The sequence below is a fragment of the Mesocricetus auratus genome, unplaced genomic scaffold (genome assembly GCF_017639785.1).
Source record: "Mesocricetus auratus isolate SY011 unplaced genomic scaffold, BCM_Maur_2.0 Super-Scaffold_100023, whole genome shotgun sequence".
NCBI lineage: Eukaryota > Metazoa > Chordata > Mammalia > Rodentia > Cricetidae > Mesocricetus > Mesocricetus auratus.
Window position 1 is genome coordinate 23,531,435 of NW_024429204.1, and position 24,831 is coordinate 23,556,265.

The window sequence follows — 24,831 nt, forward strand, 5'->3', positions numbered from 1 at the left end:
ACACCAAAAGCACTCATAGCAGATAATGTTTCTTTTCAGTGTTCTGTCTCCTATTCTGAGATGACACTTCATAGTTGGAGAAACAGATGAGAAGAGACTGAACATCTTGACTAACATCAGTGTATGAAGTGTGAGGTTTAGGAACCATGCCAGCCATCGAACTTGCCATGCTGGGGGAGTTACTTCACCTACTAAACTCCTCTAAACCAATATCTTAATCTACAAAACTTCTGAGCATAAAAATTGTTCTGCCTAAATGTCAGTTGTTAGACCATCAAATGAGGTTAATCCATAAACACTTAACATTTTTGTGATTTTAACAAGGACTTATCATTAAAATGCTGATATTTTTTCCATACTGGAAAGCTAGAGTAAATAACTCTTCAACTGAATTTTGTCTAAAGCACATTACCTACTCAAGTATACTGAGAAATGCTTTGTGCCCACTTTCTTTAGATGCATACCCATATAGGGTCTATAATGCTAGACTTTGCTAGACTTTGAAGGAAGGAAACCTAACCAGAATCTGGGGAAGTTGAAAGGAGAAGTTGCACTTTATAAGCACTTTTCTTCTTCCTCAGAGGTGAGTGCCAAATGATTTGTGTGTGTTCACATATGCCTAAGCAGTGCTCAAAATTAAAATTCTTAGAAGGAGCCATTGAAAAGCAATCATTCAAAAAGCTTTAGAAATGACACCTTGAAGAGCTCCTCCAAGCTAATTCATCAACGGCTCTGTTGTGATCGTTCATTCAGATTTCTTTCCCTCTCAGCGTTAAGTGCCACAAAGGTTCTGCAGTATGGCAATGAGTGGAGTTGGCAGGGTGAGCAAGTAGCAGAACTCCACCATGAAGCATCCCAGTTTTCTTAAACAAGGTAACAAGCAAAGATCCCGGTGTCTGGGGAAGAACCACTATCCATCTGACTTCTCTCCCAACAGAAAGCTGCACAAAATTTATGGCGAATCTTCCCGTATCACTTCACAGAGTACTTCCACCCTCACTACCTCACCTTACAGAGTACTTCTGCCCTCACTAACTCACCTTACAGCGTACTTCCGCCCTCACTACCTCACTTCACAGAGTACTTCCGCCCTCATTATCTCACTTCACAGAGTACTTCTGCCTCACTACCCCATGTTACAGAGTACTCCCCCCTCACTAACTCACCTTACAGAGTACTTCTGCCCTCACTAACTCACCTTACAGAGTACTTCTGCCCTCACTAACTCACCTTACAGAATACTTTTGCCCTCACTACCTCACTTCACAGAGTACTTCCGCCCTCACTATCTCACGTCACAGAGTACTTCTGCCTCACTACCTCATGTTACAGAGTACTCCCTCCTCACTAACTCACCTTACAGAGTACTTCTGCCCTCACTAACTCACCTTACAGAGTACTTCTGCCCTCACTACCTCTCCCTGCTCTTCCCCCATGCTGTTCCTACATTCCTATTTTATACATGTAGGACTTAACCCAAAAGATTTACTGTGAGAAGAAAGAGCAAAATCGCCTTGCTTCTACACCTTTAACATATCCAATTCTTTACACAGTCCTTAGTACCTAAAGCATGTTTAAAGTTAATTATTAAAAAAAAGTTAAATAAGAGATAACAGGGAAAAGATTAATTATAACCTACCAATAGAAAATAAATATCCTCACATGAAGTCTAAGGATCTTCACTTGGGCCCATCTATTTATAAAATAAAATAAAGAGGTTCAAGCAACACTTTGCATTGGACATATTCTGAAAACAGTCCAGAGGTTGATATGAAATATGAGGCCCTGTCTTTGCTCATAGGAACAAAATACATAACAAAGTTAAAGTGGCAAATATAAATCTAAGGATAAATAAATAATGGTGTATGGAAATTAGTCATGACTAATTAAGTCCAACTTTTTCCTAACACACAAGCTGCCTTTCTAGTGCTTCTGGGTTTTAATTGTTGCTTTATCTACACAAGTTAGTATAAGAAGAGTGCTGTGTGATAGGATGGCATTCTATGAAGGAAAAGTCATCCCCTTGTAGAAATCACAACATGCAATAGTTCATCCCAAGTCTAAAGTCATTGCAAAACCCTCAAATTTATAGTTCATGGATATAGGCTCTTTCACATAATGAAAGTGTGCAGAGAAAATCCTGAGACCAAGTGCTACACAGTTGTAATCTCAGTAATTTGGGAGAGGGAGGAGGCAGGAGGATTGTAAATTTCATTATAGGTTGCAGAGTGAGATACTGTCTCAAGAAACAAGCAAAGAAAAACCATAAAGATTAAAAAAAAACGAGAAAGACAATTTGTGAAGCCTCAATGGGAAATGCTAAAATGTTCTTCTAGGACACTAGCTTTTTTTTAAAATAATATTCGTGAATGATTGGAAATAGTATCACAATTACATACACATAGTTAATTTGATTCTAATAATGAGAAAGAAACTACATCTGAAGGGAGAAAAAGAAAAATGGAATGTAAAGAAGCATTTAGAGAGCCCATTGTGAACACACTTCTTTATGTATTTGAGAAACAAAGACATCTATTGGTGTGACTTTGAGCATGTATTTATCAGAAGGCATTTCAAAGACAGGAGAAATGTCTGCAATATCCAGTAAGAACTATCCTTTATGTGCATGAAACAAGCTAGTAGTAGTAGTAGCAGCAGCAGCGGTGGCAGTAGTGGGATTTTCTTAGAGATGAGGAGAAAAAACATATAAGTAGGGCTACTGTCTGATTAAAGTATCAGTGAGTAGGGCGAACAGCAATAAAAGGTCTGCACTTACTTTTGTAAAATGCATAGAGGCACAGGGCAGTTCTGATTAGCCTTGGTCTCCTGGCTTCATTCAGCCCCTCCAGTACATAATCTCCAGGGAGACACAACATTGTCTACTCATTAATGCTGTTCTCTTGGTGCTTAATACTGTGTGTACAATGGGGTATGTCCTAACTGAATTCATTGTACATGAAGCATGGATGCTTGATGTATGGTTTCTCACTGTAACCTTTTCCCTTGGGGTTTTCAGTTCATTAGTCCGATTTTCCTCAAGGCTATAGAATGACTGCTATTAGTTTTGTTTAACTAAGCATTTTCCTTCTCACACCTGTGAGAGACAGACTACTTTTTCTCTAAATACCATTTTTTTCCTTCCTCAAAGGCACTAAGCACATCTATATTACCAGTCTATCTTACAATTAGGTACCTAGGCACTGTGTTCTAGCCTGTGAGAATGGGCACAATGGAGATAGCTAACTTCATGCCCGGCACATAAGGGCTCTCAGACAATGTCTGTGCTCTTCCTTTGACCTGCTTTATGCAGTGAATACAAAATCCCTGGTAGCTAAAGCTTGCTGTTAGCAGAGGTACTGTGTTTACATCACTGAACAGGTGGAGTTTGGTTGTCATTGGAGTAGCTTCTGTTTCTGTTGCTAAACCACCTTACTTTACCTTACCTATTAATAAAATTGCATTAGAAAATGGGACGGTAGATTATATATTAGAAAACATTGTACTGAATTCATGCAGAGCAAATATTTTGAAATTCAGTTCATTTACACTAGTGTAGCCTGTTTCAGAAAGGAGGGAAAGGAGTGGTACCTTCTGATCTGCCATAGATGCCAGAAGTTAAAGGCAATATGTGGAAAGGGAACTTACGTTCAGTCTCATTCTGTATGCACCCCTCCTTGTGCTCAAAATTAAACACGGGAGTTGCTTTGTGTTAAAACTGGATGATATGCTACAAAGTCAACCCTGGGTTTGAGTCTCTGCTTCCCTTGAACCTCATAGGTATCCAAGCAGAAACCAAATAGTATTGGCAAGAAGAGAAAGTCTTAGAACTGCAGCTGCAGATTTCTATTGCATTGGCAAGCTCCAAGTCAGAAAGAGTATTGCATCAAGGAATTTGAACGGTATTTGATAGGCCGTTGAAGGTTGTTGGCATATTTTTAAGCGAAAGTGTAACATTGTCATATTTCTCAATTATAAAAAGGATTTGCATAGACAAAATTGTATAGAATAGTAAAGTAACAGTTATGCACTGCCTATTATGCTCAATCTAATGTCATGCTTCATTCAAAGTTTCTTTGAAGTAGGGAAATTATCTATATATAGCCAAAACATCCTATGTTTTTCACTCCTAATATATTCCTCTCTTTCCAAATGCAGCTTCTTTCTCAATTTGTACAATTATCATTTGTGAGCAAACTTTAATACTATCTCTGAGCTTAAGTAAATGTTAATAATACATAGAACATTCATGTTTTCCCTTATATTAAATGATGCCAAATAACTCAAAGATTTTTTCCCTGCAACTTCTTCTATCTGAAAACCAAGCATCCAAGTTTTCAGATTTTGACAGCGCTCAGTTTGATTTGAATGTTGTTTTTCATTTGGTGAATATGACACAGCCCATTTGCATTCCCCCATAAATGATCATGTGTATTGTTTGCATGTTTTTACTGTTAATAACAATGCCATTCAGAACATTCTTGCATGTGACTCATTGTGTGAATGTGCAGAAATTTCTCAAGTGTGTTCCAGTGTGTGTTTCCAGCACTAATGTCAGTCCAAGTAATCGACTGCCTGCATAGTATCAAGTCAGATATGTATTACCAGTATGCATGTATCCATTGCCATGCATGCTGTAGATTCACCTTCACGTGGAACATAGAGTAGTATGAGCTGGGTTGACTAGTAATTCCCAAAGCCCTTGCAAAAAAAGATTAGGCTTACAGATACATAGACAAGAAAACAAAGTGAGAGAGGAATGGATCTAACATATTGGGCAAGAAAATTCATAGGGTAAAATGACTGAGCATGAAGAAATAGGTAAGGAACCAATAATGGCTCTAAATTTCTATCTAGAATACAAAGAGAAGACATTGTGTTGTAAGATCATGATTTGGTGAGCAACATATGGAAACCAGAACTACCATAGCCTGGGTATGTGGATGTTTTGGACTGGGAAACAGATGAAGGTAAAATGAAAATTATAGATCCTGTAGCTCTTACACAGGCAAAGTATGATGAATTGGAACAGGAAAAGTACTTACAATCAGAAGAGATGTGAGATGAAAAGACATTTCTGTGAGGTGACAATAGTCAAAGAAATACAAAAGGAAAAGGAGGTTGTGTAGGGAGACAGAGAGTAAAAGAGAAGCCAAAATGTGTCATATTGTGGAAGATGGAAGAGTAGAGTTTCCGGTAGCAAGAGAACAGTATTCAATGACAGGTGATGCAGCAAGAAGTCATGTGATAAACCAAAGGAAGTTCAGTATTGGTGGTTTGTTATGATACCTACTGAAGATGGATTCAATGGAATAGTATCACGATGAGTTAAGGAATACCATAGAATCACAAATGTTGGTAAGTATTTTTTCAGTAGTTGTAATTTCTGGAAAAGTGCGATGAGATGCAACATGATACGGTGTTTCATGGAATTCAACACATGCAGAAGCAAGGAGAAGGACTACAGGAAATTTGGCCCTAAAATCTACAAATTTAAACATTAACATCCCAACTCTCTGTTCTGACGAGGAAAGTGTAGAGTTTACTCTGGATCACTAGAGTTCAACTGATCAAATCCACTCATTAGTTTGTTCTGGCAACATCAATAAGGAAACTGAAAGGTTAAGAGAATAAAGAACACAAAGGAAATGTCATAGTCACACACTCTCACTTAGAAATGTCTGAAGTGTCTTGTTTCTGCAAATGGAGCCATGACTGTGTGCCTTTGTAAGACCTGTGATGTACTTATGAACTCTGTTAGAGGAACTGAGACAAGACTGGACTTAAAACAGAGATCGATCATGTCATATTCCATATTTTTATAGGATTGTCATGAAATTAAACTAAATTAACATTCCATCAGATTCCAGTTCACCAAAGTCAAGCTGATACACAATGGCATGCATTATGGTAGTTCTGAGTCTCCTTACTTATCAAGGATTCCAGGAGAGGAGCAAGGCTGCCATGAAGATCACTAAATGCTGGCCCAAGAAAACAGAAATGAATCTGGGAAAGATGTGTTGTGTCTAAAAGAAAGCATAATTAACTTTTGTCAACTTTCTGAGTTTTAAAATTGAAAGCTTAACTTGGCTATCAAGGGGCATGCCAGTTGCTAGCTGGGCCCCCCAGGAGGAAGTCAACTATCTCCCACCACATCTAAAAGCACCTACTGCTTGCAGCCCTTCCCCTAACAGTTTCAAACTTGGCTCTTACATGTTCTAACTGAGGGAGGATGAATGGGTAAAAACAGGAAATTATTTTCCTTCCTTCCTAAGGATGAAGTCACTGGATACATTATACAATGTCACACAGTCATTGCTTGTATATGTTGTGCAATAACATTATTCCCAATAGACAGATGAGGACATCAGAGTTCAACAGTTACTCCAGACTTGATGTTTGGTAGGTAAGAAACCAGAAATCAAGGTCATATCTGCTTGAATCTCACATCCCTGTTCTCTAGGAAGTAAATAGTCTGGATTGGACAAGTGCTGTCTCTTGGATCATATTTCCCCAGGAATCCCCCCTCATGGTTCTCCGTTTTATGTGCAGTTTTTATGTTCAACTCATGCCTGGGTTTTCCTCTAGAAGTTTGCAGTTTATGAGCAGAACTGGATCTGAAGAAACAATGTCAGATGGTAAATACAGTGCTGAAGTAATAGATGGCTGAATGTGAAGCACAGAGAACAAGTGTTAACGAAACTCAACAAGAGGGGCTATTGCAACTTTCTGAGGATGGCTTCGAGTTCAGAGTGCAAGAAGCATCCAGCCAAACGAAAAGTAGGAGTATTCCAGAGAAAAGAGACAGTGAGAACAAAGGCAAAAGGGCGTGACTGAAGCTAGACTCTTTGGAGAATTACAGACCGTTTGCCTCAATAAATAAGAAAGCATGAGGTGAACAGAGGAGAAATGAAGTCAAAGAGAAATAAAGGATTGATCTCCTCAGGGTCTCAAATAGACCAAATTCCAAACAGTACCATCAAAATATAGGGAAAGTAACTGTTAGACATAAATATCTAGCATCAACAAAACACAAAGCATACTACTCCCCATGGGATACTAATGAGGAAAATTGAATTATACACTAGTTCAGCATGTTTTGCAGAACAATATAACGGGGAAGGAGGATGCGAAATGTTACAGAAGATATTGCCACATTCATCGTATATTTCCAAAGGTTTTGTTGAAAATGTGATACCCAAGCACACTGTCGAAGGTGATATTGGAGTTGGTTTAGCAGAAAAATATTCCAGGATCAAGGACTGCTCAGGTAAAAACAGAGCAGGGAGGCATATTTCAGAGTGTCAAAGAGGCCAGTATGGCTAGATCAGTATCATCAAAGAAAGGGATGATAGGGAATAAATTCAGAGAACTGTAAAGGATGGGTGCTTTTTAGGTCACTTAGGTTTTCCTTGAGAGGGACAGAAGCCACTGGAAGGATCTGAGTAATGTGTGATCCCACTTAGACTGTAACTGAACTATTTCCCAACGTTAGTAGACCAAGAAACCAGAAGGAGATGGCAATTATCTTCACAAGTGCACAGTAGTAGCCTGGTGTCTTAGTCTTAGAAGTGGTATGTTTTGTCTGGAAGAGTGACTAATCTCAGTACACGAGGAAAGGTGAGGAGAAGGGAATAATGTCAAGGATGATGCTGGCTTTCAGCCTAGACAACTGAAGAGAAGACAGGGGAGTCTATCATGAATTCACTTATTCTCTTTGCAGTTTTGCTTTGATGCCTTTTAAAACTACTTGGAAGATCTATACCTTTTAACTTTACTAATTTTTCCTACACGTTCTTATGTTTCTCTTAGTTCCACAGAAAGAGTTAAGAACTGAGGCTTCCTTGATATTACACACTGTAGATATTTTATTGGCACTGACTGACTTTTTAGTTCTTCAATGTTCTTTTCCATTTTAAACAATACATCTATTTTTCAGGTCTCAGATAGGCTACTGAAAACCTCCTGATGCTCATCAGTGTGGCTACAATTCTCTGCCCAGCCTATCTTCACAGAATCTACAGTTTAAGGCTTTCAAAATATAAATCAAACCAAAAATATACATTTTCAAGTAACATAGTTTGAGTAATAAATCTTACACCAATCATTTCATTTAATCTTTATAACCCTGAAACGTAGGCATTGCCGACACAGGAATGCTTCCATGGATTTGTCTCTGATCACAGCTCTGTAGTAAGTCAGCCAAGATTTGAACACATTATTCCACCCCCAATGTATTATTGTACTCTCTTCACCAAATCTGGTGACTTTAGAAACACCTGCGAATTTTAGGGAGTGCTTGGCCCACCTATGTGCCTGTAGAACACCATTGTCAACAGGGAAAGGACAAGGAGGGTAAACATTTTCAAGTCAATTAAGCTATTTCACAATGAGTAACTGTCCTGATTAAGGCTGAAGTGAAGCCACCTCTACAGTTCTGCTTGGTTTTGCTTTGGTTTGTGTTTTTTTTTCCATTTTCACCACATGTAGTGATGAAGAAACTGAGAGTTCTTTGGACTTTATCATCATATATCTTTGTTTCTGCTCTTTGTATCCCAGGTGGCTACTGCCAAGAGCTGGCTGTAGGAGTCAGATCCCACTGCTTGGGTTTTAGTTGAGACTCTGGACTGCCCTGATGTCAGCAGGAAATACTGCTCAGTGTGAGTGGAGAGCAGATTAACACACGATAATATTTTTCTTTAAATTGATCTGGCAAAAATATGTACACAACATGTAAAACCAATAAATAAAACATTTTAGAAGATTTCTGAATGAACATTTGGTACCAAGTCAAAGAGCAAGAGGTGAAAGCCCCTGGGGCAAGACAAAACTCTAATAAAGGTATTCTTCTAGGTTATGAAAGGTTAAGGTCACACATGTAGTGGATGGACCGTTCTGAACCTACTGCCTGGTCATGTTCTTAGCCTGTCTAGGGACTCCATTGTGTCTCCTTCATAAATGATGTGTCAGAAAACCCCATTTGTAATCCTAGTTTGGTCATGTGAGTGTCAGTGATGTGTATCTAGTTACATATTTCTCTGAGTTTCAGCCACTGTATCTCTGAATACAGGAAATTTCAACGCTGAAGCCTCTTCTATTTCCTCCAGTCATTGGTGTCATATTTGCTTTGTACATATTTGATGGGAGATGTCATTCTGAAATCTGTCTCTTATTGGTTGTTGAATAAAGCACTGTTGGCCAATAGGGATGCAAGATAGGTGGGACTAGGAGTCGAGGAGAATTCTGGAAATGAGGAAGGAGAAACACAGGAAGTCATGATGTAGCTGCCAGAGGGATAAGAAGTCTGGACCCTTTCTTCAGTAAGAGAAATACTTAGATTAACAATTATGGAGTAAATACTTAAGTCAGAGATAGCCAGTAAGAAACCAAACAAACGGCCATCAGCTTCATAATTAATATAGCCTCCTGTGTGTTTATTTGGGACTGATGCAGCTCTGGAACCAGGCTGGCAGGAAGGCTTTACCCAACACATATTTTTATTCTATCCTAGGAAAACTGTAGGCAGGTGTTTCTGCCCTGAAAGCCGCTCCCAAGTAACCACACAGAGGTTTAATACTAATTAGAAATGCTTGGCCAATGGCTCAGGCTTTTCACTAGCTAACCCTTACCTTTAAATGAGCCAAACATTCTTATCTATGCTTTGCCTGCCTTTTCTCAGCACGACATGCCCATCTTGCTTCTCTCTGTATCTGTGACTCATCCAACTCTGTCCTTCTTCCTCCCTGCATCCTCAGTTTGTCTCTCCCACCTAACCTTTTTTCCTGTTCAGCTATTGGCCGGACAGCTTCTTCATGGAACCAATTGCAATGTAAAGGAATATTCCACGGAAGACAAATTATCTTGTACTTACATTGTTGCTGAACCTGTTGCCTTTAACTCTCTGGGCTGCTTCACTTTACAAGGTCTACCAGATGTATTAGGAAGGTTCCGGCACTTCCCCAATGTCTTCCACTCTTAGATCTGTAGGAGGAAGTCTGTATGCAGCCATTAAACATGTGACTTATTAGAGGCGCATACAGATGAGGTAATAAAAGGGCGGTTTACCACACCGCTAACCACACCCACTTTAGGCAGGACTAAAGACGTATACGGCTGGACGTAAAGACGTATACGTACGTAGGCAGAACTACGTCACTAGCCAGGCCCACTTTTGGGCATGGCTAGGGGGCGTTACGGGGGAAGGTATAAAAGACAGCACACAGGAAGTCTTGGTCTCTTTTCCTGGAGTTCGGCTTCCGGTTCGGCAGCTGAAAACTGCTTCGCTCATCTGGGTTACTTGTTTGGTATCTTGTGAGTAATTTCTACAATAAATACTTAGTTTTACTTTCAGTAATTGTGTGTCGCTTATTGTTACAGCATCCGTTGGAGCTTACATTAGATCCACTGGGCATCTGAAGTTGTGGAACTGTCTGCCACCCTATGCCAATTTCATTGGGCCCAGATAAAGTGTAACTTTAATGAGATGGGACCAAAATACAAAAGAAAAATCATCTTTATTTGCTCAGTTTGGCCTGTGTTTCAGCCTGAACTTAGCCACTTACTGCTTGTGTAGCACTGCTGACCCCGGGCCTTTCTCAACCAGGCCTGCCAAGGCCTCCATACCCACTGGGTTTGCATCAGTGATAAAATCTGTCATAGTTGATGTCTATCAGTATATAGTAGGATATGTAGCATGTTCATTGAGAGAGGATATTGAATTACAGATGTTTGAATGTAAAATCACTTAATTTTTTCCTGTTTCAAGCTTAGCTATCAATGCTGTGATAATATAAAGTTCTCATGCCAAAAGCAGGGAAAGGATGTCAAGTACTCTCCAAATGACCAGACACCACTGCAATGTTAGACAGCACAGCTACACTCTGAAGTGAGGTAAAGAGCACATCACACTCCCATACAAGGCCATTCCCTAGCTTCAAACCTGATGTCAGAAGGGGGAACGGAGGAAGGCCTGGAGCTTGAAAGCCCCTGAGGTATTCCAATATCTGTGTGCAATGGAATGATACACCTTGTTGAATGTCTGATTGGAAGCCTGAGTCTCCAGAGGAGGGAAACAAGGTCCTGTAACAGCAAGGCTCATTGATGCTACCTTGAGGGTGCTTTGTTCTTTTTTTTCTGTGCTGGAACCTTGGGGCCATTGCTGTGAGAAGAGAAAAGTTGCTGATACCCATCAGTGCTGAGAGCTAGAAGATGGCCTCTTCCGCTCCAAAGCTGGCTTCACTGCTGTTGACTTGCCGTGAGCAGACAACACCCACAGAATGGAGAAGATGAATCTGCAGATTGCCACGCACAGATACGCATCTAGGAGAGGTGGCACCCACTGCTGATGTGGCTCCCCCATCTTTGCAGAATGGTCATGTCTTCCTAAGAAGGGGCTGTTGCCAGCCAGAGGCTACAGGGCCCTGACCCACCACGGCACAGACACAGGCCAGGCAGCTGTCCCTCCAATGAGCAAGTCAGTGGTGGAGAGGAAGAGAAACAGAGAAGTGGCCTGGTTTTGCACTATGGAGAGAAGCGGGACTAGAGATGGGATGGTGGTATGGTTCCTCCTGATTTGAGAGGTTGCACTGCCACTTGAGGCCAAGGTGATGTCTATGCCTGTGCTGCGACTGAGGGGCATGTGGTTCCATGACCTATACAGCAGCAGGGGTCTATGTTGATGTCAATGGCCATGTTAGCATCAACAGTCAAGTGCTCTGTGCTGCACCCTAAGGACATATTGATGACCCAATGCTGTGCTGAGCTGGCCCCACTTCCTCACTGACCACTCCATGGTAGCTCCAGCAGTGAGGTGAGCATGGGAGAGCTGTCCCTGCCCTTCACCTGGGCAGTTGGGGAGAACTCTTCCCTGGTGGCCCTAGTGCAGGAGAGATGGCAGGCTGATCAACTCAGCTACCACCCAGGCCCAGAACCAGGGCTTTGAGCTGGCTCACCCCAAAACCTACCCTACCCATGAGGTACTAGAATGTGTGAAGGGGATGGTCGTGAAGAACCAAACCTGCGGGATCTCCACAACTCAGAGCAACAGCAGGATGTCCAAGAGGAGTCTCAGGGTTGATGTAGCAGAAGCCAAGGGGCCTCACACCAGACCAATGACTCTTAGCAACAAATGTTTGCAAGAAAAGCTGTTTGAACAAAAGGCATATACTGTGTAACACAACTGTGCTTCCACAGATAGATTTATTATGATGATTACTATTATTATTATTTATTAGGTTCTATTTACTTTATTTTTTTCTTTAATTTTAAATTTTTGATTTTTTTATTTTCTTTGGGGAGGAGTTTACAAGGGTTGAGGGCAGACATGGAAGGACGGCCAAGTGAGTAGGATTGGGATGCCTGATGTGAAATTCATGAAGAGTCCATTTAAAATTCGGCGAAAAAGAAGTGACGGTGATAGAGCATCTCTGAGGGGAAGGGTTCTTCCGATGACACCTCGAGTCAGTCAGATCCAAATGCATCTTCAGACTGGTTGCCAGCTCCTTAGAGTCCAGCCAGTGCTCTCACTTGCCAAGAGGCCACAACATCTCACACATCTCTTTTCATTCATTGAGCAAGCTGTCAGCAGATACCTGTTTAATAGATCATGGGCTAGTCAAGATACGGGGATACAAAATATGATTGCTGTGAATGCCTACCATCAAATGATCAGACTTGCGAAAAAGAAAATTGTGTGGGTAATTAATAGATTTAACACCAAGTTTAAAAATGTGTATATGTGTGTTCATATACATATAGGTATGTATATGCAGAACACAAACTTTATGTACACACACCATGCTAGTGGTCTCAAAGGAAAGGGTAAATAAACTCTTGTGTCTTTGGGAGGAGGTGAAAATATTTGAGTGGGATTTAAATTGGTGCTGGAATTTGTCACATAGAATAGGCACAAGAGAGTATATGAGGCAGAGAGAATGTTCCAGGGCAGAGAGTCATTCAGTTGCATGGTATGATTCCTATCGCGGATGTACTGGATAAGTTTTCAGGGGATTCTCAAGGAATGCTTTCTACCTCAGAAGAGATAAGTACAAGATGGAATGCTGTTGTCCTTCCTTCCTTAAATATACTTTGGGGGAGGGAGGCTTTACAATGTAACAGTGGCAGGAGTATTAAGATCAGAACTCAGTGGCCCGAGGGTGACTGACAAGAACGACAGAAAACCTTTGGGTCTTCAATAGCATTTTTTGCTGCCATAATCCTAAAATTAAATACCTTGAAGCTTGTTGGGAGGTGGTGGCACACGCCTTTAATCCCAGCATTTGGGAGGCAGAGGCAGGCAGATCTCTGTGAGTTCCAGGACAGCCTGGTCTACACACTGAGTTCCAGGACAGGCTCCAGAGCTACAGAGAAACCCTGTATTGAAGGACCAAAACAAAAGGTATAGGGAGGTACCTGGTCTCTCCCTACAATCTTCCCACTTACCATGCCCCAAGGGGGTGTGGTCAGCTGCTGGTACCTGGTCTCTCCCTACAAAAGTAATCCCATCGAGCTTCTAGTTAAATGAGAAACTTACATAGATTTTAAAAATTATCACACACATATATGTTTGCCTGTAATTGGGTATGTACATGGGAGTGTAGGTGTCCTCAAAGCCCAGAGGTTTCTGATTCCTCTGGAGATAGAGTTACAGGAGGTTATAAGCCAGCGTGTATGAGTGCTGCGAAATGAACCCTGGTGTTCTGCAAGAGTGAACTCTAGCTGAAAGAATTGTGCTGGTTTCAGAGGATTCTGGAGGGAAGGTACTTCATGGTCTGATCGTGAAGTCACAGTCACAGGGCACTGGGGAAAACCCTGACAGAATAACTAACTCAGCCTTGGGTAATAGAGATGTTTTAATGCAACCACAGGTTCTAAAACCAAAGCAAAAGCCTTCCCTAGAGAAAGATTCCTTTCCCCTTACCTCAATTATAGAATCAAAGAATGTGGGTTTGGTTCCTTCTCTTGCAGTATTTTTCATTCTATTTTCCTTTCATGAAAACTCGATTTTCCTTATCATCATTTGTCATTAATTTATGCAAATTGTGCTAAGTCAATAAGACAAGGAAAAAATAACAGGCATACAGTTTAAGAGGAATAAAACTCTCTTATTAGCTACCATCTTGTTGTATAAAAAGAAAATCCTCAAGAGTTTATAAAGTATCAGAACACATAAGTAAATTTGAAAAACTCATTGAATATAGTGCTTATATGAAAAACTAATGGATAGTGGGATCACAGGATCATTAATGCAGCACACACTTATTGGCACAAGAATAGACTAACCACCTGACAGAATTGAAGACTCCAGAAACAAAATGGCATATGCCAGGTCATCTGATTTACTACAACAATACCACAGTAATTCAGAAGGGAGCAATAAATTTCTATATCCACAGAGCTCTTGGGTAGCTGAATGAGAAAAAATAACTCTCAGCTTTATTTCATATGCTATATAGAAATTAAGCTCAGGTGGATTATGTATCAAATATAGTAGGTAACATATCTTCTTAGAAAAAAAAGATGTAATTTCACACATTGAGATATACAGGGTGTCTTTTCTTTTTGCTTAAGTTTTTCAGTTTGATTGTGTGTGTGTGTGTGTATATGTATGGGGAGTGATGATCATGTAAATGCAGGTTCCAGGGGAGGACAGAGGTGTGGGATTTCCCTGAGGTAATTGTGAGCTACCTGATATAGATGCTGGAAATCAAATTCAGGCCTTTTCTAAGATTAGTCCATGCTCTCAACTGCTGAGCCATCTCTCCTGCCTGTAGATACAAGGTACTTCTTAAAGGACATAAAAAGTAAAAAGGTAAGTCATGGCTCCAGAGGAGGCTTTTGCCATCCTGTATGTACTTGTTGGATTAAGGATTCATACTAAGAATGCATTAAGGACTCTTAGAAATTAAGAGGATAAATAACCACTTTAAATATGACAACAAAAGCTGACATTATGTGTAGATCACTGGTCATGAAAATGGGTTATAAAACTACCGTGATTTTCTGGGTGTGGTGGCTTACTCCTATAATCCCAGGACACAAGAGGCTGGGCCTTGAAGATTGCTAAAAGGTAAAGGCCAGGAGAGACTTCATAGTGAACTCTTGCTTCAAACACCAAATCAAAATCATGTCTGGTGTTCTGGTGTGAGAAAGCTAGCCAACTACCCAGGGCTAGTGAAGTAATGGATCTTGGAAACGAACTTCCAACCATCATTTTACTAAACCAGGATAACCCTTAACTACATTCTAAGTATTTGTCCTTATATTCACCGATAAGTGTTGTCCTCACCCTGTGCCAATGACCCTTCCCTTTGTAACAGCCCTAGACCACTAGAACAACAAACACAACCACCCAAAAGACAGACTTGTGGATCCGTCTCAATGGACGCATCTATAATATAACTCTCACATTTAAGTCTTGCATTCAAGGCCCAGGAAACATCTCAGAAGAGGGGGTAGAAATAATATGAGAGCCACAGGATCAGGGAGTTTCCTCTGGGCTTTGTTTCTTGGTCATGTTAGAAGCCACACCCATAACATCTTGTCAACATGACTGCATAAACATGATCTGAACAAGGGCAGCAATAATAGACATACCAAAGTGGACAAGGGGAAGATCATGAGGCCTCAACCAGACACAGAGAGCTATAGAAATCCTAGGTGTGTTGAGAGTGCTCTTCCCCAGGGACAAGCATACCAACAACTGCTATCTAATTCAGTGACCAGCCTTAAAAACAGACACACAAGTAACATTACACAGAGTGGGGAAGTTGTACTCATGTATTTAGGTGAAAAAAATGCATATGTGACAACAATTAATGAAAAAAGATGTCATTAGTTTTAAAAAGAGAAAAGAGGGGTATATGGATGGGTTTAGAAAGAAAGGGAGGAGGAAATAATTATAAGTTCAAAAAATAAAAGAAAGAGGTTTTAACCACATATTTATAAGATTTGCTAAATTTTTTAAATGGTTGAGAGCTAGTAAATACGAAATGTAACTGGGTCTCATAACTAATTGTGCATTGTGTGTGAACTGGTTTCATTCCTTTGAAAACACCTAGAGATGGCCCATTGCAGTTAAATATTTGCCTATGTTATTACGTCGAAACTCCATTCCTGGGCATATACTGATAATAAATGTATTAAAAGTCATGGCAATATGTTCATGACTACTTTTATTTTAAAAACTTAGCTGAAAGCCTTTCAAATATTTATAAACTTGGAAAGGACAAATGATTATGGTCTATTTAAACAAACTGTCTTACTAGTTTGGATACGGATTTGAGAGGGAGCTGTAGCAGAGAAGAGCTTGCCAGCAGTGAATGCTCATCCAGGCTGCTTTTGTGATTCAATTCTGCTTATACCTGACTCTAGGCTGAGCCTGTGGCCCTGAGGATCTCTGAGTCTTTACAGAGACAAGAAGTGACTGAAATAACAGCAAAAATTAATCATATCTATCATGAGTGACACTATCAAAATTAGATGAAATCAGCCACCACAATTAGGAAATATTTCGGTTAACACTTTTCTCCAAGGGAAGGCAGAGTGAGATAGGGACAAGTGAAATGGTTAGTGGTGGTACCCTTGTAACTTTGCTTAAAGTCTTAGTGAGAGCAGTCAGGAAATACTGATTATGAGCACTGTGCAAATCCTTGCAATCTGAGTCATGCGTGTGTGCTTAAACAACGTCTAAGGACCCAACTATGAAAAGTGTCCATATACAGACCTTCTATTAGGGAAAATTATGTTCTGTGATGCCTTCACAATTTATAATAATGTTACACCAGGGAATGGGAATTTTTTAAAGGCCAGACAAACTCTCAGTCTCAAGTTCCAGGAATAGTTATTTTCAAAGAAAAAGTAGAGGAGGAGGAAGGAATAGGAGGAGGAGGAGGAATAGGAGGAGGAGGAAAGGCTGATGAATATTTTATAAATATTTTGTCTTCTTCTAATGCCATCCAATAAATCTCCATTCACACTTTTATGTAGATCATGCCTTCTGAAGACCACATACCCTATATCAAGGATTGTAATGCAAGTGCATCTCCATTTTGCCACTCACTTGATGGAGGGAGCACCTCCATACAAAAGTAATAGAAAGAGATTAAAAGGGGGGACACAAGCAGCTATAGCCAGCAGGACCTCCTGTTTCTTTCAAAAAACGAAAAATCTACTTATACGTATATGGACGTCTAGATATTTTGAGTCTATTTCCCAATCCACAAGAGGAAAAGACATATCACTAAGTGCATAGAGAATTCCATAGGTGTCTATTTGGTCTTATACATGTACATATAGATGGGTTTCCTAATGTTTGGCATGCAAGGATGCAGATATGTATGTGTGTGCGTTTATAGGAAGGCATCCCAGACTTTACCTTACTCTAAAAGCTAAGTAGTATCAAAGTATGAGTCAGAAAGTATAAGGGTTAACCACTTCATGAATAAGGAATTCATTCAAAAGACTGGTTTATAACCGGTGAGAGGAAGTTTTGAACAATTTCTCGTAAAGTTACAATAGCCCAAACTGCAAAGGAAACCCTGCCTAGCTTGGAATTCCAGAGTGTTTTCTAGAGTTTGAAAGGTGGCCAAAAAATGACCAAGCATTTAAAAGAGAATGGGGAACCTGGAATCAAGGGTATTAATTCACCTTCCTTTCTCCTCCTCTGGTCCTCTCTCTGCCCATCAGAGTTTAAGATGTTCATTACTCTGTTAAGGAAGCCAGTGGACCTCTGCTGTGTATACTCGTTTCTTTCAAGCCCTCTCTTTCGTTGTGGCCCCACGCTTGGTTCTCGAGAAGGCTTTAATCCCAGACCGTCTTCATTTCTCCTCATTTAGTCATTTGTCTGCTCTGTCAAATGGGTATATTGTCTGTTCTCCTAAAGCAGTGGCTATGAGCATTCAACAGCAATGACCTAATAGGGTTATTTAAGGCTCTGAGTTCTATGGAAATAGGAAACATGCCTGGATTTTCAGTCTTCCTTTATGTGACACAGCATGCTTGCTACCCAAAATATTGTTTCGTGAAGAAACATATAAAAGGGAGGAAACTTCTAAGTAAATGTTTAAATGCTAATATAAACTATTTTGTGATAAAAGGAAAATAGGTCAGGAGGGATTTCTTTCATGTGAGCTCCACACAGATTCCAAGGAAGGGTAAAGAAAAGCCACCGGATGGAGTGGGTGGGAGCCGAGGGCCAGAAACGGCAAGACGGCAAGAGAACAATCGTGATGTAGAGGACAGCTGCCCCTTCATCTTTCTGCATCTCAGTCACAACCCAGCTCCCCTTTTAAGACCTAAAGCCTCTGTGTGTTCCTGCAAGCCTGAAGAGGGCACCAGATCTCATTATAGATGTCTGTGAGCCACCATGTGGTTGCTGGGAATTGAACTCAGGATCTCTGAAAGACCAGTCAGTGCTCTTAACTTCTGAGCCACCTCTCCAGTCCCAGACCAAAGCAAGCACAAGTCCTGTAGTGACCAACAGGGGGCGCCCCTCCTATGAACTTGATGTTGTTATTGTGCTCAACCTACACAGAGAAAAACAGACTACCAGTGAGGCAAGCATAGTCTTATCTTCTTACCACAGATTTGGTAACCATGAGACCTCAATTGGTAAACTTATGGTGAATTTGCCACTGTTTATTTGTTACAGTTGTTTTGAAACAGATTCTCACATTGCCCAGGCCTCAGACTCTACATATCTGGGGGCAGCCATGAACTTCTGATCTTTCTTCCTTCATGTCCCAAGAACTGAGGTTACAGGTCTGAGTCACCTCTCTCTCCTTGTTTTGATTCTTGTTTACACTAAAGACAACTGCATTCTCCGTGTATGTTTTGACTTTCAAGCCACTTAATGACTTTAAAATACAATCAGATCAGTGCCCCCAAAGTCCTTCAAAGAGCTCCTCTTCACATCTACAATCAGTCTGGCATGTTTTCAGCCAGAGAAGCAGGGTTGACCAGAACTCTGGATCCCAGAGGACCCAGGGAAATGGAAATGTAGGGAAATGAGGACACAGGCATATGGATGACCTTTGCTAGGTTCCTGATACTTGACAGGAAATGCAGTCATCTTCACTAGCTTGTCACGACCTGTGAAGCAGGGTTTGAGATAACATCTTGTTTTGTTTTGCTTTGTTTCGTTTTTGTGGGTTTTAAGACAAGGTCACCCTCTGGTGTCTTGGAACTCACTATGTATCCCAAGGTGGCTTTGCATTCTGGGTGAGTTTCTGGCCTCCACCTCTCAAGTGCTGACACTACAAGTGTCAGCTTCCAAACCTTACTAAGAAAATTGGAGTCATTGGATTCCAGGTGTGGAGGGATCTTAAGAAGTCACAGGCACTGAGATTATAGACACTGAAGCTGCCCATCACATCATGTTTGTGTGGAAAAGATGCAGTCATTGTTAGACATTGCTTTCCTTTTCATGTTCTCTATGAAGATTATGTAGTTTCAGCTTTCTTACCTGCCACATTATGTGATTGCAGAGAAATGACTGTCCACGACACCCTGAAAACCAATGTTAAGCACACAAGAATGCTGCCTGTACCTGGCTGGTAAATTATTACATGAAAAGATCTGTAGTTGTCCCCACTTATGTCATCTCCATATGTTCAGCTCTTGGGAGTCAACGTCCCCTGTCCCAGCTCCCCCCATGAAATCCCCGTCGAAAACAGAAACTAGAACTACGAACTAAAGTGAAAAATATCTATTTGAATTTTTCTTCTGGTGAACTGACTTAGCTATTTTAGGATGCTTTCTTGGTAGGTGAAGCATAGCAAGCAGATTTATGTTTCTTTCCCATAGAGACCAAATGTCTTCGAATAATCTATGAAAGGGCACATGTTTCAGGGAATTTACCACAAGATACCAAAACTACTACAGGGAGTGAGACTTGGGGAGCTGGGAGAGGTAGAGGAAGCATCTCTCTGGGGAGGTCGTTCTCATGAGTTGTCAGGTGGCCGCAGAGGCTCATGTGTGGGAGAGTGGGATCTCTTTCCCATGCTAGCCTGTGACTTCTGGAAATGGGGTTGGAGTAAACACAGGAAACACTGAATGTTACCACCTTGAACTGCAGGCCTGATTTTGTGAGAGTCAGGGTATTTCAGGCAGTGAGGAACTACGCAATGTTCCTCACTAATGAGCTATCTGATTCCTACAGGGAGCTGCACTGCAGGCCCGGAGGACAGATGAGACAGCTTTGACCAACCTCAGTTGATGGCTTGGTATAAACCATGCATTTGGAAGACTAGGAAACTATGGCTCAAAGGGTCTAGGCATCCTCTCACTGTCCAAAAGCTACTTCCAGGGGCAAGCTTCAGATCATCGTCTGTGGGAATGAATCTTTTTTCCATCATCTCACATGCCTCCTCCCCTCATGTGTAAGGGATGTGACGTGTATTATGGCCAACCCTGCATAAGGTGTGGAAAACACAGGGATTCCCCAGCCACTCAGCCACCTTCGAGAGGCACTGCTCTGAAACTGCAACAGACCATTACCCTCTGGGACTTTGCTTTGGGACTTCCTAATTCTCAGAGAAATGTAAGCAAAGCAACACACTTTGCATGGCTGAACTCGGGGCAGAGTGAAGTCAGAACACCATGTCCAGTTTCCTCTGTAGCCATGTATTTTTAACTACTTCTTTTATACTCAACATTGAAATGAAACATAACTATAAACAAAATGAAAGACAAATATATCGTTTCTTTAAAGAAATATATGATTCTACAAATGCAAAAATTACCACCAGTATTCTCAAACAAGCCAGATGACACATGTGTTAGTCTTTGGGGCCTGCGGTCTCTCGGGACACTTTTCAATTCTTTTTTTCTGGCATGAAAGTCTCCGTAACTGACACATCAAAATGAGAGTGGCTCTCAAAGCAGGTGACAAAGTTGGGGTTGGCCTGTGGACCACTGTTTGCCATTTCCCAATGTAAAGAATTAAATTGTTTTCTGTATGTATAATATCAGATGGACAATAGCATATTATGTCTTTTTATCTTCATGTTAGATCATATCTATTCTTCAATTTATTCCGGGCTCCCATGAGGGAAACTTTTTTGTTGTCCATCCCCACAAGGACACCAAATGCCTCCACTTTGCACTATAGGGTTGATTTGATAAGATCCAGGGTGTTTCAGCATTGGGAAGCTGAGCACAGGGTCCTCAGGTCCCGGAGCCCCCGTATCTGTCAATTCCTCAGGCCAGATGGCCCTCCTCACCACTCCCAACTCGGACCCAGCTCCAAGCACAAGGCCGAGAGTGGAACCCATTATCTGTCGCCCTGCTGCTCCTCTCTTCCTGCACTCCTCTCATCTGGATGGAATGCGAAGCCCCTGACTTCCTGCTCCTGTGCTTACAGAAGGCCGCATTTGTCCATTTTAACTCCCGTCACGTTTGTGCTTTTTCTTTCCCGTTGCGTCCCCCTCACTTTTAGTCCAGAACTTTGCCTGATAACGTTTTATTAGGTAAACATGAGTTTTATTGGGCACTGCTTATTTAAAACTTCCCGTCCTGTGTGTCTTTCTTTGTCACCTGCTCGGAGGCAGGCCATTTTACAGGAACATAAAAGAAGCCAGAAGCTTTGTGGGTAATAGGGAAAGATGAGCGTCTGTGGTTCAGACTCTCAAATTCAACAACTAACCATGCAAAGAAGGTAGTAATAGGTTAGTATAGATTAAGCCTGTTTAGTATCTTTGCCTTGCCTGCATCCAGTTAATTTGTCACTTCCATCCAGTGCAGTTTTTGTATTTTTCCCAGATACACGAGCCATCAGATTAGGCTCAAATTATGGCTGTGTAGCTCAGAATAAGACCTAGAGGATACCATTACCTTTTGTAAACCTCTACCTCATCTGTAAAATAGAACTAACGATTTTTTATGGGTCTAAGAAATAGGATTCTGAGTGCTCTCTCTCTCTCTCTCTCTCTCTCTCTCTCTCTCTCTGTTTCCCTCTCCCTCTCTCTTCCCCTCTCCGTCTCCCTCCCCCCTCACTGCCACAGACTTAACTCGGACTGAAACTCTTCTATCTTAAGTCCTCTCGTGTTGTCTCCCACTGACAGGTACCCCAGGACTTCACAGAAAGCCATTTAAAGTCCTTCATTGCGTCTTCACTCTGCCAACTGTAAAAGCAACCCACCTCTAGCTCTTACTTGTGGTCTTCATATTTTTCTCAGCTGTCTTTTCATCTCTCAGAATTGTCTCTGAAATGCCCCCCCCTCCAAACATCATTCTAACAGCCATTCAGTGAATAGTCCTTTCCCCATGACTGCCCTGGGGTACTTCAGTCTTTGGAGTAGTTTAGATAGTCAGGATCCCCAAACACTGGATGGCCAGTGTATACTGATAATGGGGAATGGAATAATCTCTGGGAGATAGGGGTCTAGTCAGGGGAAAAATTAGGTCACTGGGGCAGGTTCTTGAGGAGGATAATGAGTTCTCGTTCATTCCTCTCTCTGTTTTACTTCTTAGGTACTGTGAGATGAGCAGTTTTCCTTCCACCCATACTGTGACCACCATTCCAAGCAACCAGGCCAAGTGATCATGGATCAAAACCTCTGAAAGCATGAACAAAAAGATACCATTCTTCCTTGTACGCTGATTTTGTTCGATATATTTTCACAGCAGCAGAAAGCTGACTAGCCTAGGCCGCTAGTAAATGCTACTGGATTGGCTTACTAGTGCATTAGGAGCTGGGTTAGACACTTGGGAACAACCTGGATCAAACAAAACCAGCCATTCTTCTATGGTAACTTACAATCTAGCTTCTGATTTGGACCTTTCTATTCATTGGCAGCCGGGGGCTCTACTCCTAGATTAAATACCTTGAGCGCATCTCTGAGCCTTATATGGGACACAGATCAGCAGCAGAAAGGGCATTATTGTGGAATGACTACATGTTGGGATTCCTACAGGAAGCAAGGTCCTCCTTGAGGACAGATAACATCCGGTTTATGAGTATACCCCATGTGCAGCTTATAGAGAGTTTAATACCATAAAACCCAAGGAAAGGAATATGGCAGGAAACTGACCTGCTTTGCCTAATGACCCTCCATCCACAGCTTTTCCTTAATTCTCACCAAAGACAACAGAATTCAGCAGCAGCAAGGTAATCAGCAGACGGTAGGAAAACTTGAATATCACTATGAGTGAGGAATATTCTAGTCTATTTCCTGAAAGAACTGAGGTCACAAGTTACTAACATTGGTGTGTTTTAGCAATGATTAATAATAGCCACCACTGCGGAAAGCCTGTTCACATACTCATCATCTGTCAACTGAGGAAACTTGGGGGAGGAGAGTAAACACTTCTGAGGCTCAGTTTCCTTTTCAGTAGAACACAGCACACATTTCATATCGAGGGCAGCTAAATTAAGTAAAGAGCACCTCGATTCAGTATGTAAGAAGTGACAGGCTTTCTTCTTCTGTAATTCTTCCAATAATCCAGTATGATAACAATAGTAAATCTTCTTTAATTACAGTGTCTATTTTCCGTCTAGTTAAAAATCACAGTTTCTCATTTTAACAGTGGCATACCTCAAGGAATTCTGAGCTCTCTCGATGCATATTCTGATATGTAATAGGGGACTGAGGGATGCTACTTAAGAATGCTAATTAATATGTGATAAGTACTCCTTGGTAGGATTTTTTTTCATTGACCAATATTTATATAGGCTGGCCACATACCATATTGAAGAAGGGATATGTCAGTGATCAAATCTCTGCCTTCATGGAGCTGGGGTTCTACTGAAGGAAAATAACTGAGTGAAAAATGGAAGAAAGCATACACATGAAATGAAAGGGAAAATGATGGAGGGAGTAGAGAGGAGGTAGCATGCTAAGAGGCGATGGTAAGCTGTGCTGGACCACGCTATCCATCTGCTCCAGACTCTCTAGTGCTGAGATTGAGCTCTATGCCACATCAGCTGGTCGCTTGCTGCTTTCCTTTCTGTAATCTGTGAAAATTTTCATATAGGCATGCAATGTATCCTGGTTACTGATTGAGAATTTAAAACCTGAGTCTAGTGTGTTTTGATTAAAGCCACTCCCTGCTCTCAACATTTCCCTTCCAACTTCATGTACCTTTTTAAATCCACTGCATCTGGTTAGTGACTCCAGTGGAGTGCACGGGTGTAGGACCAACATTTTGAGTTGGCAACAGCAGAACACTCAGCAAACTGAGAGACCTGTAAGTAGCAACATCCTGTACATCATCAACATACATTGGACTCCAGTCCTGATCTTGAACAAGTTATTTGGCATTTCTCTGCCTCAGTTTTCAGGTGGAAAGGGACTGCACACTCAGAAAAAACTTTTTAAAATAATGTTTTGACATGTAGTATTGACTGGGTGGTCTGGTGCTCTTACATGTCAAGGATGTCTTCCAAAACATGTCTCAGCCTCTAGGGTGCTGGGATTATAGGCCTGTATCACTGAAGCATCTGACCAGAAAAGGGATCTATGCAAGCCGTAGTTCCTGTGTTGAGAAGTATAAAATGCCATTTTTGTACCAAAATACTTTGAATTAAGAGATGGTCATCTAAGCCACATGGAGTCCTAAAAGTGGAAGGTTTGCTCAAGCTTGAAGAACCTTTTATAATCTAATAGAGTCTAAAAGTTGTATATATGTGTATACAAGTATCTAGGATGGCATTCCTTCTTTGAGAAGCAACCTAGAGAAATTATTTTAAAGTTGTTTGCCACTGTTCATAAGGGTTAGGGGCCATTGACTTGAAATGAAGGTAAAAACAACAATTACTTCTAGGGAAGCAATAATATTAACTTATATATTATAAATCTCTTTCTATTTGTGACACGGCCATAATCCATCTCATTT

The 24,831-nt window shown here is 41.1% G+C and overlaps 1 long non-coding RNA gene across 1 annotated transcript in view; it reads right to left on the reverse strand.

Annotated features, from left to right (window-relative positions):
• Positions 1-12,241: 12,241 nt before the first annotated feature.
• LOC110342556 overlaps positions 12,242-24,831 on the reverse strand; it is a 95,062-nt gene continuing 82,472 nt past the window's right edge. The window contains exon 5 of the long non-coding RNA XR_002384661.2: positions 12,242-12,587. This is a non-coding gene — a long non-coding RNA (uncharacterized LOC110342556). The remainder of the gene's footprint in view (positions 12,588-24,831) is intronic.